Below are 13,978 nucleotides of genomic sequence, written 5' to 3'. Positions count from 1 at the left end.
CCCTAGAGATAAGAGTTATGCAATTTGGGAGCCTTTTAGATAGACCCACTGAAGGGGTACTCCAATTGCTTCACCCTGTGTCCCTGTTCAGCATGGAAGAAGCCAGAGCAGTGTGTGTCAAGATTCCCTATTGGCAATTTGGGCAACCTCTTCAGAGGATGGTGTGATAAGAATAAGAGGTAGGAATTTGCTAGGCAGTTAGGGTAAAAAAAAAAAACCCAAAGAAAAGCAGCCAGTTTCTTGTCTTTCTAAAAATCACAATGTCCTTGGGCCTCTTAGCAAGATACCCCATTCCAAAGGCCAAAAATGTCCAAAATATTTGGGAGCTTTTATCTAATACTTAAAAGATTTTAGGGTTACCTCTTCAGAAGGGGAATGTTAGAGTAGCCAAAAGCTCCATAAAAAAACAAATCAAAGAAGAAGAAAGAGTACATGAAGTTATCAGAAAAAAGTGATGGGGAGATATGGGAGGAGTTGCAGGGGAGGGAGTGGGCATGGATTTGATCAAAACACCTTCTATGCATGTATGAAATTCTCAATAAATTATTTATTTAAAAATAATTATGGGAACACAAAAGAGACAAAGAATACAAACAGCAAATAAAATGACAGTAGCTAATACATATCTTTCAATTATAATTTAAAATATCAATATTCTCAACTTCTAAGTCAAAAGCACAGACTAGTTCAATAGATTAAGAAACAAAATCTTGTCTAAAAGAGTCTCATCTTCCTTTCAAAGATAAATACTCTGATAGGGTGAAAAGTTGGAAAAACAATACAAAGCACATGACACGAAGAAGCCGGAAGGCATATTGATTCTCATATCTGACAAAATAGACTTCAAACTAAAATTAATCAGAGGAGATAGAGAAGGTTACTTCATTCTGATCAAGGGAACAACTGGCCAAGAAGACAATACAATCACGAACATATATGTACCAAACTCTAGTGCACTCAATTTCATAAAAACAATACTACTGGAATTCAAGACACAAATTAACCACAAATCCGCAATAGTAGTTGACCTCAATATCCCACTGTCTCCAATACACAGGTCCACTGGACAAAGAATAAACAGAGGAACATCTGAATTAAATGATAGCATATATCAAATGAACCTAACAGACATCTACAGAATATTCCACCCAAGCCCCAAATAACACACATTCTGCTCAGCAGCCTATAGAAGTTTCTCAAAAATAAACCACATACTGGAGCACAAAACAAACCTCTATGAATAAAAATTTAAAATATTTCCATGTATTCTATTGGACCACAATGCAATAAAGCTTAAAATCAACAGCAAAACAAGCTCTAATAATTACATGAACTCATGGAAATTAAAAATCACACTTCTGAATGGTGAATGGGTCAAAGAAGAAATAAAGAAAGAAAAGTATTCCTGAAAGTAAATGAAAATGTGAATGCAATACAACAAAATCTCAGAGACACATTAAAAGCAGTCCTAGGAGGGAGGTTTATAGCTCTAAGTGCCTACATTAAAAAATAATAAAGAGCCAAAATAAATGACTTAATGGCACCACTCAAGAATCTGGAAAACCAAAACCAAACCAAACCTAAACCTAGAAGATGAGAAGAAATAAGAATCAGAGCAGATCAATGTAATAGAAACATGGAAACACATTACAATAGCCTCAAAAAATCTAGGATTAAAACTAACCAAAGATATTAAAGTTCTCTATAATCAAAATATTAAATCTTTGTAAAAAAAAGAGATTGAGGAAGACACAAGGAGATGGAAAGACCTCTTGTGCCCATGGATTGGTAGAATATTGTGAAAATGATCATCCTAGAAAAGCAATTTATAAATTTAACGCAATCCCATTCAAAATCCCCATGCTGTTCTTCACAGAAATAGAAAAAAATTCCCCAAATTCATATGGAATCACAGAAGACCCTGCAATCCTGAGCACAAAGAGCAATGCTGGGAGATTACAATACCAGATCTCAAACTATATTATAGAGCTCTAATAATAAAACAGCATGCTATTGGTACAAAAACAGGCATCTAGATCAACAGAACAAAATGAAGACCAAAACATGAATGCATGCAATTACAGCCACCTGATATTTCACAAAGATGCCAAGAACATTCACTGGCGGAAAGACAGCATCTTCAAGAAATGATGCTGGCAAAACTGGATTTCCACTTGTAGAAGAATGAAATTAGATCAGTATGTACCACCCTGCACAAAAATCAACTCCAAATGGATCAAAGACCTCAATGTGAAACCTGAATGCCTGAAACTGTTAGATGAAAACATAGTCAGTACCCTACAAGATATAGGTGGAAGAAAGGACTTTCTAAATTGGACTCCACTCAGGAATTAAAGTAAGCAATTGACAAGTGGGACCTTATTAAACTAAAAACCTTCTATATAACAAAGGAAAAAAAATCAGTCAAGTGAAGGAGAAGTCCACAGAACATGAGAAACTCTTCACCAGCTATACGTCTGACAGAGGATTAATGTTCAGAATCTATAAAGAACTTGAAATTCAAAGAATAAAGAAAACAAACAACCAAATTAAAAAACGGGCCATGGATCTGAACAGAGAGTTCTCAAAAGAATAGATAAAAATGTTGGGCTGGAGAGATGGCTCAGCAGTTAGGAGCACTGAATGCTCTTGCAGAGGATCTGGGTTCAAATCCCAGGACACATGTGTTGGCTAACAACCATCTGTAACTCTAGTTCCAGGGGATCTGATGCCTTCTGATCTCTGTGGGCATTGTACAGTACGAGTGCACATACACATATGCAGGCAATATACTCATACACACAAAATAAAAATAAAATATTAAAATATTAAAAAATAGACAAAAATGTCTAAGAAACACCTTAAAAATGTTCAACATCCTTAGTAATAGGGAACTGCAAATCAAAACCACTTTAAGATCTCATCTTAAATGAGATGAAAATTAAGAGAACAAATAATATCAAATGCTGGCAAGGATATGAGGAAAGGGAACGCTCATTCACTGCTGGTGGGATTGCAAAATTGTGCAATCCCTATGGAAAGCAGTGTGGAGAGAGAGCCCTTAGTAAAGTAAAAGTTGCTCCACTGGTGTAGGGGCTGAGATCTCAGCAGACTGCCTGAGAGTGCCTGTTCTGGCCTCCCTCTGGCATAGGGGCTGAGAACCCAGCAGACTGCCTGAGAGCCCACAAATCAGGCCTCCCCTTAGGGAACTTCCCAAATTGTGCTGAGTAACCACTAGTAGGGGTCCAAACATTAGAAGAAGCCTGAGTGTACCTGTGGGAGCTCCCGAGTAGCTGATCTGAAGCCATCAGTTCCCCCCAAAACAAAACCTGAGAGAACCTGAAACCTAGACCAACCAGCTTTACATAGCCAATAAGAAAACAACCAAGGCACACCAACAATACAAAGAAAAATGGTGGTAGTTTCTAGACTTTGTCTAAGTACAAGCCACAATTCCTTTAGGTTATAATAACCCATATATAAAGATTTAGAGCTCTGCAGGATAGTAAAATTTTGTGGTCTTCTGTTGGATTACATCAAAGTTGAAGGCTAAATGATACTTTGGTGGTATAGCTGGGAACAGATTCTCTTTCTTTAAGGTCCTCAGTATAGGCTTTCATAAATTCCTTATGAAAATGTTGGTGATCCTGTTCACTTTCTATTATTTCATCACCATCTTGGCACTGGGTCTTATCAATGAGAATGTCCATAAGGTTTAAAAAATTTAAAGGTGTGGAGGCATCGCAGAGGGCTGTTGGGAATGTCATCAAATGGTCTCCACTGACCAGCAAGCAAGGTGAGCTTCTAGAGGTTGAGCAGGGCTTGAGGAAGGTAGGTCAGCTTGTTTTTATACAAGAGGAAGCTCTGTAATTCCTCCACCCTACAGAGAATTCCAGGATCAGAACAAAGGCTCTGCTTCACAGTGAACTACAAACACAGTGGGGCAAGGAATGCCTGCTCTGTTTATTCACCTTCAGAATGCAAGTAGCTACCTGTCTATATCTTGTGGCAGGTCACTGAGATTATTGTTGTTGATATCCAACTACTTCAAGTTATACATCTGCAGGACGCAGATCAGGACATTGGAAAACTTATTTGCTGAGATATCTACAAATGTAACTTGCTTCAAAATACTCAATTCAAAAGGGAGCTCCACCTATTCCAGATTTCCAGAGCAGTCCAGTCTCTCTAGAATTCTCACAGTCCCCCAGTTCTGGGGGGAATGCTCTTCAGATAGTTGAAACTCACACTGAGTTCTTTCAGGTTCTTCAAATGACCAATTTCAGCTGGGAGATAGAGATTATTATTATTATTTTTTAATTCTCATGGTTTGAAACATCTGGATGTACACGGGAATTATCTGAATCAGGGTGCTGTGTATGTGCCATACTTTGAGGTGTGTCTGCTCCCTCAGTGAGTGGGGAGCTCCTTCCAGTGCTCCCCTGAAAGTTCAAACATGAATGGATTGCTCCCTTTATCTCTGTCCTTGATGCGTGCATGCTGCCTTGTGACTGAGTTCCTCTCAGTTTTTTCCAGAAGCCTCGTCCTTGTGTCTACAAAGCCATTCTTGCAGTACTGGGCCTGGGGAACATCTTTTCTCTTGCACTGGGCCACAAAATCCCACTCTTCCTTTATCTTTTCCAAGGTGCTTTTCTCCAGCCTCTCTGCCTCCTGCCAGTGCTTTGTGCTTCTTGACATGAGTTTCCCACAAGGCTCTGATGACAGAAATGTTAAACACAACTTTATGTTCCATTTGGGGACCATAAAATTACCATCCACTGTGGCTGTAAATGCAAAGCAATGTCTTGTGGATTTTTTTTTTTTTTCATTTCTAGGTACAAACTGTTGCTGGAACAGAAACTTGTGAAGGCAGCAGAAAAAATGAGGAGCTATGTCCATTTGGCTGTTGCTTTGAGAACACATGTCTCTCCTAAGCATGGGGTATGACTCCTCCTACACTGAAATGAAAATGTTTAGATCTAGTTAGAAAAGCAGCCACCTTGGGACCCCAGAGTCTGAGCAATGCCTAAGAAGCATTGCTAAAAAGCTCAGGAAAGAAATGGCTTTAAAAATTTTTGTCCATGAGGCAAGTGGTTTGTCACAGCTGCCACAGCCCCACCCTAAATGCCTCAAGGCAAGATAAAGAAGCTCTTCCAGGAGACATTTTGAATCTGCCTCCTGGAATTCCTAGAAATAACACAGCATGCAGCTCAGAGTTTTAGCCATATTTGTCAGCTCCCATGTCTGCAATAAAACTTAAAAGGGAACCAGAAGACAGATCTATCAGATGAAAGCAAATAGCATAGAGACAAAATGCCCCAACAAAGAAGTCCAAACAAACCAACATGCGGTAGCCACCTCCAGGTAAATTCACTCATTTGCCAAAATCCTAGGGAATAGAGACATCTTCTGCTGTTCCTGGGGGACTGAGTTACAGGTCACATCCTAGTCCCTAAACCCCCCAGATGTCCAAACCCCAAAACACTCACCTTTTGGTCCCATCCTAAGTGTGCACGGGCCAGCTGACAGTTCAACTTCTGTTCAAATTTGCTGTTCTTGCAGAAGATCCAGGTTCAAATCCCAGCACCCACAAGACAGCTAACAACTGTCGGTAACTTCAGTCCCAGGGGATCTGACAGCCTCTTCTGACCTCGGAGAGCATTGCATGACACAGGTGCACTTACCTATATTCAGACAATACACATAAAATTAAATAAATAAAATAAATTAATATAATAAAATAAAAAAAAAACAAATTTGCTGCAGTGGCAATCTCTGCAGTCTCGGGCTCCTGGCCTGTGAGTCTGCCTGCAGTCAGACTCTTCCCCTTATCTGGGCTTATCCTGGATTGACCTTTAATTTAGCAGGTGGAGCCTGGGGGTGCCCATGGGCCCCCAAGTTCAAAATTGGGCTTGCCCTCAATCAGGCCTGTGCCAGGCAGCAACCCTGCGTCAGGGGTCTCGAGGGATCTCCGTGGGCCCTCCTAAAATGTTATGGAGTTTGGGATCTATAGGCGAGTGTGCGCTGGGCTCTCGGGGTCCCTGCACGCACTCCCTGAATGGCACAAGGCGGGTCCGCAGGCTCCCCCGCCGTGCTTCTGGAGGATGGCAGGTCTGGCCCCGCAAGCTTCTCCGGCAGGGCGTGTCCTGTGGCATCGCGGCTCGTGTCTTCTGGATGCGGCGGCTGGCTGTGGCTTTTGGTGGTGAAAGTTCCTCCGCTGCTGGAGTGTTGTCCAGCCGAATCCTGCCCTTAATTCACCCGTGTACCTTCCTCAGGAAGCGAGGTCCACTGGCCACTGGACACGAGGACAGCGAAAGCTAGGAATGTCCTCATGTCGGTATCGGAGGAGTGCTGCCCCCCGGAGAGGCTGGACCACAGGCAGTGAGACAGGACTCGGTTCAGTCTCAATGTTACAGCTTTATTAAGTGTCTCTGCTCTCAGTGATTCAGCAGCTCTGCGACCCAGCTCTCTGATATTGAGAGAAAGACTGGGATATTTATACCATGGGGGTAGTGGTAAAAGCTTTGGCTGTTAGATACTTTGTGAGGCATTCTATTTACATATGGAAGTGGGTTTCTACCATGCCGCCAGACTGCTGGCTACCTGAAAAATCACAGGAAAGCATGGTATTCCTAAAGCCAGAGGCCATGTTTATGTTATGGCATTTGTGGTGGGCACTTCAAAAGGAGTCAGGAAGGATGCCAGGTACTCTGCTGAAAGGAGTCTCAGCACATGAATCCAAGCTGCATGAGCTGTCCGGACATGAAGGGACTTCTACTTCATAGCAGGGGCCCCCTCAAAAAAGTTCCAAATTGGCCAAATTAAGCTTTTACAATTTTATTAGAATTTTAAAGAAAAAGAAATCCTCAGGGCAGGCACTCTGATAATCTTGGCAGCTGCCTCGAGGAGGTGAATGGTGGGAAGAAAGAAAGCAAACAGAGAAGCCATGCAGGTTTAGAGCCAGCAGGGGAGGTCAGACAATGGCTGACTGGCAGCCACAAGGGCTGGGAGAAACAAGCTTTAGAGAAAAAGTAAAGAAATGTAAGATGCTAGGGGCAGCCCAAAGCCTTAAAGAAAGCGTATTTAGTAAGAAAGGCATGAAGAAGAAAAAGGGAAATTAAGCTTCAGAGAAGCAGGCAACTCGCAGACTACATGGCTGTAGGTAGGAAGTTCTGCCAAGAGTTGGTTTTCTTTAAGGGAGAGAAATTAGACAGGTTGACCAGGCCCCAGTGGATGGACTCACATGAGAGACCTTTGGGGACCAAAGTTCTCTTGATAGGCCTTAATATACATTATATATAGAATGCCTGAAAACAAGTGGGAGGAATCTGGGGGACTGCAGTTAGGGGACAGGGTCTAAATATGATCAAGAGGTATTCTATGAAATTTGAAAAAAAAATCTATAAAAAATTTTAAAAATGATTGATTTATTTTCATTTTATGTGTATGGATGTTTTGCTTGCAAGCATGTAAGTGCACCACATATATGCAATGTCCATGGAGGCCAGAAGAGGTCATTAGATCTCCTGGAACTAGAGTTATAGGTGGTTGTTATCTACCATGTGGGTGCTGGGAACTGAACCCAGGTCCTCTTCAAGAGCAGCCAGTGCTCTTAACCATTGAGCCTTCTCTCCAGTCCTTGATGCCTCATTTTAAAATTATGTTGGTTATTTTCTTGATTAGTTTGTGGTATATTCTAGATACTAATTCTCTGTCAGATGTATAGCTGGTAAAGACTTTCACATTCTTTAGGCTGCCTCTTCACTTGAAAGATCGTGTCCTTTCCTGTTCATAAACCTTTTAGCTTCATGAGGTCTCATTTGTCTATTGTTATTCTTAATGCCTGTGCTACTGGGGTCCTATTCAGAAAATCCTTTCCTCTGCTCTAAGTTCCAGTGTATTCCCTACTTTCTTGTCTATCAGATTTAGGGTACCAAGTCTTATGTTGTGGTCCTTGATCAATTTGGAGTTTAGTTTTGTGAAAAGTATGATCCAGCTTCATTCTTCTCTATATAGCTATCCATTTTGATCATCACCATTTATAGAATATGCTATCTTTTCTCTAATGTATATTTTTGGTCTGTTTGTCGAAAACCAGGTGGCCATCAGCTCATGGACTTATATCTGGATCCTCAGTTTCATTCCTTTGACCAATGTGTCTGTTTTTATGTGAGTACATGTTGTTATTACTATAGCTCTTTAGTATAACAAAATCAGGGGTGGTGATGCCTTCAGCAGTTCTTTTCAGGGTTGTTTTGGCTACCCTGATTTTTTGTTGTTGCCATATGGAATTTGAGGCTATTTCTTCAATTTCTGTGAAGAATTGTGTGGAGATTTTCATGGGGATTACATTGACTCTGTAGACTGCTTTGGATAAGATGGCCATTTTCACAATATTGATCTTATTGATCCATGAACATCTTTTCATCTTCTGGTGTCTTCTTCAGCTTCCCTCTTCAGTGTCTTAAAGTTTTTATTATACAAATCTTTCACTCCATTAGTTAGATGTATTCCAATATATTTTATTGTTTTGAGGCTATCATGAATGAGATCACTTCTCTGATTTCTTTCTTAACATGTTTGTTGTTTGTATAAAGGAAGGCAGCTGATTTTGTATATGTGTGTGTGTGTGTGTGTGTGTGTGTGTGTGTGTGTATCTTTTTGAGATAGGGTTTCCTTGTAGCCCCAGCTGGCCTGGAACTTGCTATGTAGACCAGAATGGCCTTGAAGTCACCTGCCTCTTCTTCCCAAGTGCTGGGATGAAAGGCGTGCATCACCACACCTAGCACAGTAACTGATTTTTGTGCATTAATTTTGATCCCTCCACTCACTTTGCTGAATGTGTTTTTTGGCAGAAGAAATTTTCTGGTGCAGTCTTTTTTTTTTTTTAGATAGGGTCTTCCTGTACCCCCACCTGGCCTAGAATTTTCTATGTAGACCAGGCTGGCCTTGATCTCAAAGAGGTCTGCCTGTTTTTGCCTCCTGAGTGCTGGTATTAAAGGTGTGTATCACTGTGCCTCACAAGTCACCAGCAGTCTTTATCTTCTTGTCTGTAACTTACTTTTGGCTTTATGAATTTTCCTAGTTTACTACATCTCTCGAGTTGGATCTTAAATACCCTCATAAAACCTGTATGATAGAGACTTGATAACTAGTCTGTAGCACTACTGGGAGGTGATAGATCTGCTAAGAAAGAATGTTCTTGGAAGGAAGTTAGGGTATTGGTGGAATGCTCTTCAAGGGGATGTTTGGAACCCTGGTTCTCTTTTGCCGTCCAGACACCTTAAGTTGAACATGTTCTATGGTATGTTCTGTGGTAACAATGTGTTGCTTTTCTACAGTCACATTACATTTAGGGACAAGCAACTATGAACTGAATCCCTCAACTCATGAGCCAAAATAAAGCTTTCTACTTCATAACATTTCTATCTCAATTATTTTTATTATCAGTGATGGTGATGGAAAGATGACTAACATGTTACCTGTAGATGTAATTATACAATATTTATTATTATATTGTGCCTGGCTTATTTTACTTAACTGCTACCAAATCTGCTTAATCTATAGAATGTGTCAGAACTTTGTTATAGTTGGGTTTATAATTATTCAGTTATGGTAAATATTAAATGTCCAGAGTATTTATCAAATTTTTACCTTTTTTCTCTTACAAGATACCAGCAAAACATTTTAAAAAAAAGGTAACCTCATAGTACAGATGGGGGACCTGAGATAGAAAGAGGTTATCTGTTTGCCCGGGATCACTCTGTTGGAAAGATGTGCCTCCAGCTTGGAACCTAGGCAGTCTGACTCCAGAAAATTTACTTGTTACCATTAAAGTAACGATTTGGTTGAACATCTGCTCCACATGGTAGCCACCCACTGTATAGAGATGATTTTATCTGCTATGCTTACTCAACTGGTTCCAGATAGCTGGGAGGCATGACAGGCCATCTTCCCACAACGTATGCCTCACTATCCAGAAAGATCCTGAGAGAGGTATATGGAAAACCATGTGTGTGTGTGTGTGTGTGGTCAGTGGCCATGATAGTCATGGATAATTTTGGAGGATTTGAGCAAATATAGCAATAAAATGATTAAAAGAGAATATAGACCTATATGTAAAATATATATTTGACACATCAAGATTACTTGAAAGTAAACATCTTTCCCTCCTTTTGGTGTCTAGATATCCCAATTCAAGGCTACTATAAGGTTTTAACCAGGTGTCATATATCCTTATGCTTCTCTCAGGAGAAAGAAGAGGTCTGTGCCTATTGATAGTGCCCAATAAATGCTGACTGATTTGGGGAATCATAAAGAGGGAATAAGTAAAATATGGGACTGGTTAGATCATTGTACTGAGACTAGGTTCTACTTTGGATGCTACAATCTAAATGTGAAGTGGATGTTTCCTAATTTTTTCTTGATTTTTACTGATTCACCTTATAATAAAGAAAATCAAAGCAGAGTCATGGATCCACAAATGGAAGCTTCAAGGATATTTCTTTGGATAGATCCAGGCCTTCTTGCTTTCTGATGTTTTTTAAAATAGAATTTTTGTGTATTTCATATAACAGTTCTTAATTATATTTAGATGCCCTCCCCCACTCACACCCCTCTGTAACCACCCCTACCAGATTCCATGCATTCTGTCATATATGTTAAGTTCTACACTGTCAAGCATTTCTACCCAGATGTCCTTCAGTGGTAAGTTCATCCACCGGTCTATTCAGTCTATCTAGAGATCATAAAGGAGATCTACCTTCCCTCACCCAGTAGTAATCAGTTGCCACTAGTTTCTATGCTAGGATTGGGGCCTGCTGCCCATTTTTCTGGCTCTGTGCAAGGCTTTTGTCTGATTGAGTTGGCATGGGTCTTGGGCATGCTGTCACCATTGCTGCAAGTTCATATGAGGGTTTCCAGTGGCCTGAAAGCCTCCGTTTCTGTATGTTCATGCACCAACCCTGGCTTACAATCTTTCTGGCCTCTCTTCTGCAATGGTCCCTGAGCTGTGGGTGGGTGAGGTTTAATATAGGAGTCCTATTTGAGGACATACACTTTGCAGGCTGTATTCTCTGAAACTTAGCCAGTCGTGACCTTCTGTGTGCATTATACTCTATTGTATGAGGAAGCTTTGCTGGTGAGGGTTGATGGATATATTAGTATTCTCTGTACCTCCTTAGTAACTAGAGAAATGCAGATCAAAACCGCTTTAAGATTCCATCTTACCCCAGTCAGATTGGCTAAGACCAAAAGAACAAAAGTTGCCAAATGCTGGTAGGGATGTGGAGAAAGGGCAATGCTCATTCACTGCTAATGGGAATACAAACTTGTGCAACCGCTATGGACAGCAGTGTGGAGAATGCTCAAAAAACTAAAAATGAATCTACCATATGATCCTGTTTTACCACTCCTTGGCATACACCCAAAGAACTTATCCTACTATAGAGATACCTGTACATCCATGTTTGTTGCTGCTCTTTTTACAATAACTAAGAAATGGAAACAACCAAAATGTCCATCAACTGATGAGTAGATAATGAAAATGTAGTATATTTGCAGAATGGAGTTCTACTCAAGGGTAAGAAAAGAAGAAATTGTGAAATTTGTAGGTAAATGGAACTAAAAACTGCTATACTAAGTGAAATAACACAGACTCAGAAAAGCAAGCAACGTATGTTCTCCCTCATTTGCAGATCCTAGCACCAATCTCTTATATATTCAGCAGGAGCCAGGAAAATGGAAAGGAAACATAGAGGTAAAGGGAGAGAGTCTGAAAGAGGGGGATAGTAGAGAACAGATGTTACCAAGGGGCAACGGGGAATATGGGGCATTCAACTAGGAAGGGAGAAGGGAAGGACATACAAGTAACCTTGGGGGTAAAGGCGAAGAAGGAAGTCAAGAAGGCGGGCAATAATAGGAGACAGGAATTATCAAGGGGTAAATGGGACCACTTAAAGTGGGGAGGGAGGAGGGAGATTAGAGAGGGAAACAGGGAAAGATATATAAAACTTATGTGGTGTTAAAAGCCAGATGGAAATGTATTAATTCAAAAACCTCCTGAAAAATACACTTGCACTATCTGTACATTAGTGTATGTGTACACCTGAACATTAGTGTATGGGTGCACCTGAGCATTAGTGTATGGGTATACCTGAACATTAGTGTATGTGTACACCTGAGCATTAGTGTATGGATATACCTGAACATTAGTGTATGGATATACCTGAACATTAGTGTATGTGTACACCTGAACATTAGTGTATGTGTACACCTGAACATTAGTGTATATGTACACCTGAACATTAGTGTATGTGTACACCAGATCATTAGTGTATGGGTACACCTGAACATTAGTGTATGTGTACACCTGAACATTAGTGTATGGGTATACCTGAACATTAGTGTATGTGTACACCTGAACATTAGTGTATGTGTACACCTGAACATTAGTGTATGTGTATACCTGAACATTAGTGTATGGGTACACCTGAACATTAGTGTATGTATATACCTGAAGGCTATATAACAAAGAACACAGTGCCAAATAGGAGAAACCTCCCTTCAGGTTGTTTGTCAGAGTAGTCTAAGAGACTCCTACTATTGCCACAGCCTTTGATTACCTCCCAGAACTTGAAGGTAAGGCCAAAAATAGGACATTTCAGACACAGGACTTGAAGCAATGGAGCTAGAACTGACCTGGAAGCCTTCTTCCTGAAGACTTAGCTTTCACAGTTCTAGAGGACACTATGCAAGATGCTATGGTAGAAAATCAATCAACAGTTTATCCCAGGTCTAAAACTTAATAACCACAACAATGGCATAGCAAACTACCTCTACTGGTGCAATAGTGGCACTTTTATCTAGAGGGTAATCAACTTCTCTTAAAGTCCTCTCAATGGGAGGAAGCTCATGGATGCATTGTAAATATAGCCAAATATACATAGCTGGAGAGGTCATAGATCCTATAGTAAACCCTCTGTCATATCCCTAGACAAATGTAATTTCTTATTGTATGTTAAATATGTATCCTTATATTTACAGACAAGTATACCATACACCACTGTGGTGGTTTGAATGAGAATGTCCCCCACAGGCTCCAAGTACTTGGATATTTTGTTCCCAGTTGGTGGCGCTGTTTTGGGAGGTCTTAGAAGGTGTGGCCATGTTGGAGGACGCATGTCACTGGAAGTGGGCTTAGACAGTTCTTAAGACTTAGCAGATCTCGAATTGCTCTTTTGCGTCCTGTGCCTGCTTGAAGATGTGAGAGCTTAACTTCTGCTCCTGCTCCAGCCTCCTCTGCCACCATGCCTCCCCACCATGATGGACTCTTGCCCCTTTGGAACCATAAGCTCAAATAAACTCTTCCTTTTATAAGTTCCCTTGGTCATGGTGTTTCTATCAGGGCAACATAAAAGTGACTAACACAACCACTAATCAAAGAAGCTTCTTTTTACAACAGATGGAGGCTATTACAAAGTTCCACAACTGGTCACACACAGAGAATATATGTCTGAGAGGTGCCCATCCCTAAATGACAAATCTACAGTGGAACCTCTACACCATTCCATTGTTCTATCGAGCCAGCTGCTTCAGGATGGTGGGGAACATGGTAAGACCAGTGGATTCCATGACCATGGGCCCATTGTCGCACTTCTTTGGCTGTGAAGTGAGTTCCCTGGTCAGAAGTGATGCTGTGCAGAATACCATGATGGTGGATAAGGCATTCTGTAAGTCCCTGGATAGTAGTTTTGGCAGAAGCATTACATGCAGGAAAGGAAAATCCATAACCAGAATAAAACAAAATGTTGTCCCCTCCAAGATGGAAGTGGTCAAATGTAGTCAACCTGCCACCATGTTGCAGGCTGGTCACCAAAGGGAACAGTGCCATATCGGGGGCTCAGTGTTGGTCTCTGCTGTTGGCAGATCTGGCACTCAGCAGCAGCTGTAGCCAGGTCAGCTTTCGTGAGTGGGAGGA

At 40.9% G+C, this 13,978-nt stretch overlaps 2 pseudogenes; both read right to left on the bottom strand.

The window, feature by feature from the left end:
- Positions 1-3,536: 3,536 nt before the first annotated feature.
- Positions 3,537-4,753, bottom strand: LOC103733074 (annotated as a pseudogene).
- Positions 4,754-5,951: 1,198 nt separating this feature from the next.
- Positions 5,952-13,978, bottom strand: part of LOC103733896 — a 25,612-nt pseudogene continuing 17,585 nt past the window's right edge.

Source organism: Nannospalax galili, unplaced genomic scaffold (genome assembly GCF_000622305.1).
Source record: "Nannospalax galili isolate Female #2095 unplaced genomic scaffold, S.galili_v1.0 scaffold750, whole genome shotgun sequence".
NCBI classification, from domain to species: domain Eukaryota; kingdom Metazoa; phylum Chordata; class Mammalia; order Rodentia; family Spalacidae; genus Nannospalax; species Nannospalax galili.
The sequence above is the reverse complement of the archived record's forward strand: the minus strand, read 5'-3'. Positions and strand labels throughout refer to the sequence as shown.